Source organism: Lithobates pipiens, unplaced genomic scaffold (assembly GCF_037356315.1).
Source record: "Lithobates pipiens isolate NorthernLeopardFrog02 unplaced genomic scaffold, aLitPip1_a1.2 Scaffold_8, whole genome shotgun sequence".
Classification (NCBI taxonomy): Eukaryota; Metazoa; Chordata; class Amphibia; order Anura; family Ranidae; genus Lithobates; species Lithobates pipiens.
The window spans coordinates 129,987,127-129,991,423 of NW_027507903.1; positions in this window are offsets into that span (position 1 = coordinate 129,987,127).

Genomic DNA, 4,297 nt, shown 5'->3' on the forward strand with positions numbered 1-4,297 from the left:
ATAGGTGGTCACGGGAGAGGGTTGGGTCTGGATAATGCACTTTCTTCTGAATTGGCGTAGGAAAGTTGAGGTTAGGCAAAGTATAGTCTGGCTGTGTGGAGGGAGTCTGTGATAAAGTATCAGTCACCCATAGTAGATACATTTTAGCTATGCACACTTTTCTGGGACAGTCCTGGAGTGTGAAGGGCCCCGACCTACAATGACCCTGCCATAGGAGGACGTTTGTTTTTTTAGGGATGAACTGCAGCTCTCCATACAGGAGTGACTGAGCGCACATCGCTCTGTATACAGGAGTGACTGAGCGCACACCGCTCTGTATACAGGAGTGACTGAGCGCACACCGCTCTGTATACAGGAGTGACTGAGCGCACACCGCTCTGTATACAGGAGTGACTGAGCGCACACCGCTCTGTATACAGGAGTGACTGAGCGCACACCGCTCTGTATACAGGAGTGACTGAGCGCACACCGCTCTGTATACAGGAGTGACTGAGCGCACACCGCTCTGTATACAGGAGTGACTGAGCGCACACCGCTCTCCATACAGGAGTGACTGAGCGCACACCGCTCTCCATACAGGAGTGACTGAGCGCACACCGCTCTCCATACAGGAGTGACTGAGCGCACACCGCTCTCCATACAGGAGTGACTGAGCGCACACCGGTCTCCATACAGGAGTGACTGAGCGCACACCGCTCTCCATACAGGAGTGACTGAGCGCACACCGCTCTGTATACAGGAGTGACTGAGCGCACACCGCTCTGTATACAGGAGTGACTGAGCGCACACCGCTCTGTATACAGGAGTGACTGAGCGCACACCGCTCTCCATACAGGAGTGACTGAGCGCACACCGCTCTCCATACAGGAGTGACTGAGCGCACATCGCTCTGTATACAGGAGTGACTGAGCGCACATCGCTCTGTATACAGGAGTGACTGAGCGCACACCGCTCTGTATACAGGAGTGACTGAGCGCACACCGCTCTGTATACAGGAGTGACTGAGCGCACATCGCTCTGTATACAGGAGTGACTGAGCGCACATCGCTCTGTATACAGGAGTGACTGAGCGCACACCGCTCTGTATACAGGAGTGACTGAGCGCACACCGCTCTGTATACAGGAGTGACTGAGCGCACACCGCTCTGTATACAGGAGTGACTGAGCGCACTCCGCTCTGTATACAGTAGTGACTGAGCGCACACCGCTCTCCATACAGGAGTGACTAAGCGCACGCCGTTCTGTATGCAGGAGTGACTGAGCGCACACCGCTCAGATTGAAAAGGAAAGGTCATTTTTAATAACACTCAATTACAATATGACTTGTGTCTCAATTGTATAGCTATATTATTTTTTTCTTTGTTAATTTTTTTCCCTCACGAAAGTGGAGTTACCCTTTAAATTGATGGATTTCGTTCTGTTTTAAGCACTTACAGCAACATTTTTGTTTTTCCTTTTGGAATAAAGGTTTTGCATAAATAAATATAATTTGATAGTTATAAGCACTCCTGTCAGTAATAAATGATTTGAAACAACCCTCTACTTCTTTGTCGGCATGTTTTACGTTTTTGCTGACCGGCTCACACTGATATACGTCGGCAGAAGGGCAGGTACAGGCATATTAAGGTACCTGTACATTGCCCTTTAAGGCACGGCATTGTGGGCACACCGCAAGCTCCATGAGTGTAAACGCAGGTCCCACGGACTCGATGTCCGCAGGGATACACGTGATCGTCTGACAGGGAGGAAGAACGGGGAAATGATGTAAACAAGCATTTCCACAATCTTCCTAGTGACAGGACACTGATGACCGCTCCCTGTGATCGAGAGCGATGATCATTGTCGTGACACACGCAGCCCACCCCCCCCCCCCCCCACAGTTAAAACACATCCCTAGGACACACTTAACCCCTGCAATGCCCCCTACTGGTTAACCTCTTCATTGCCAGTCACATTTAAGCCCCATACACACTATCATTTTTTCTGCTGAGTTTTTCCTTCAGATTTACCAAAACCATATAATATGAGGTCAAACCTTAGGAGCTTCCATGTGTATACAATCAGGCAGGCCCTTCTACTACATGGTTTTGGTAAACCTGAAGGAAAAACTCAGCAGAAAAACTGATAGTGTGTATGGGGCTTTACACAGTATTCAGTGCATTTTTAATTGCACTGATTGCTGTATAAATGTGAATGGTCTCAAAATAGCAACAAAAGTGTCCGATCTGTCCGCCATAATGTCACAGTCACGATAAAAATCGCAGATCGCCACCATTACTAGTAAAAAAAAATTATTAATAAAAATGTCCCCTATTTTGTAGACGCTATAATTTTTGCGCAAACCAATCACTAAATGCTTATTGCGATTTTTTTATTATTTTTTTTTTTAACCAAAAATGTGAATAGAATACATATAGTCCTAAACTGAGTGAAAACAATTTTTTTATATATATATTTTTGGGGAATATTTCTTATAGCAAAAAGTAAAAAATATTGCGTTTTTTTTTCAAAATTGTCCCTTTTTTTGTTTATATCCCAAAAAATAAAAAACGTAGACGTGATCAAATAGCATCAAAATTAAGCTCTATTTGTGGGGAAAAAAGGACGTCAATTTTGTTTGGGAGCCACGTCACACGACTGCGCAATTGTCCGTTAAAGCGATGCAGTGCCGAATAGCAAAAAAACGATCTAGTGGTCTTTGGCCAGTCAAATGGTTCCGGGGCTGAAGTGGTTAAAGGAAGTTAAAGAAAAACAGACTTTCCGGACAGATAACAGATGGAAAAAAAACAATGAACGCAATCATGTGATTTTGATGGTTTGACAGTTTGGTTGAGGAAACATGATGAAGTTGTTATGGGTAAAGTTCCACTTTCAATTTTTTAAACATTTTCATTGGCTGCAAGGGCTGGTGCACACATTATTTGCACAGGAACACTTGTTGCAGTCCCATGCAAAGCAATTTTGCAGCCCATGAATGGGTTATACATCGCACCAGAATGCAGAAAAAGTAGTGCACTCACTATTTTTAAAAACACGTTGTACCATGCAATTTAATGCCCACAAATGCTTTGTGTTAGGGGTGCCGTTAACATTACATTGGCACCCACAGCAGATCACAAAGGCAGTGCATTCCATCATTGTGTAGGAAATACGCATGGAACATGCCTTTTCCGCACCACATTCTGGTGTGAATCAGCCCTAAAGGATAGGAGGGTTTACTTCTGCTTAAAAGCGGAGTTCCGCTGTTTTTTTTTCTTTTAAAGTCAGCAGCTACAAATACTGCAGCTGCTGACTTTTAAAATATGGACACTTAACTGTCCAGGATGCCCGCCATGTTGCCACCCAAAGCCAATCTGTCCCTCAGCTCTCGAGTGCTGCCGCCACCATCTTCAGTAAGGGAATCGGAGTGAAGCGTTGCGGGTTCACTTCCTAGTCCCCTACTGCGCATGCGTGACTAGCGCTGCGCATTCCCACTGGTCCCTGCTGTGTGCTGGGACCCGTGTGTCTCCCAGAAGACAGCAGGGGGGAGGGAATGGGAAGTGGCGTAGATACCCGCGGGTGACACAGGTATCGGTGACGGATCCTATCCCACACTCCGCTTGCGTGCTTCCGTCAGTATATCCCGCTTCCTCCAGTCTCACCATCAGAGATATATTATTATAGCTGCATTGAATACAAGTCTAGCCGAAAATAGCTTGTAGAATCTTGAATCCTTTATTGGACAGAATACAGCCTTTTTATACACTTTTAACACAAGGGGTTAGATAATGAGGTAGGGCTGCTCATGGATACTCCCCCCCTCCCCTATAGAAACTTAAAAGTCAATTACATAATTAACATGTTAATTAACACAGCACTTAAGGCAGCCTAGGTGACCAGACAGTCCGTCTCTGCAGGTCAATGTGATCAGCTCATTCAAGGATTGTGTATTGTTCAGAATTAACAATAAAGAATAGTCTTTGGGCATATACAGGGTTCCCAGAGTCTGTGTGTCTTGGGGGACATGGATCTGAATCTAAAAGTAACACCACCTCCAGGGTCCCCAGGCATACAGCTCACAAAGAGCACCATTCCCCCAAATGCCAGGGCCAATAATCGCAAGGCGAGAGGCTAGCATTCAGTCCTCTCCAAAAGCCTCTGTCACAGTATCCATGCCCAGAAGTGGGAGCAAGATACCCCTGTATTAGACAGGTAACTGCTCCCCCCTCCCTCCTGAGGGGGGGGGGGGGATTCCAAAAAGCGGAAGTTCCATTTTTGTGTGGAACGCCTCTTTAAATTCTAACATGAATGGTCATTA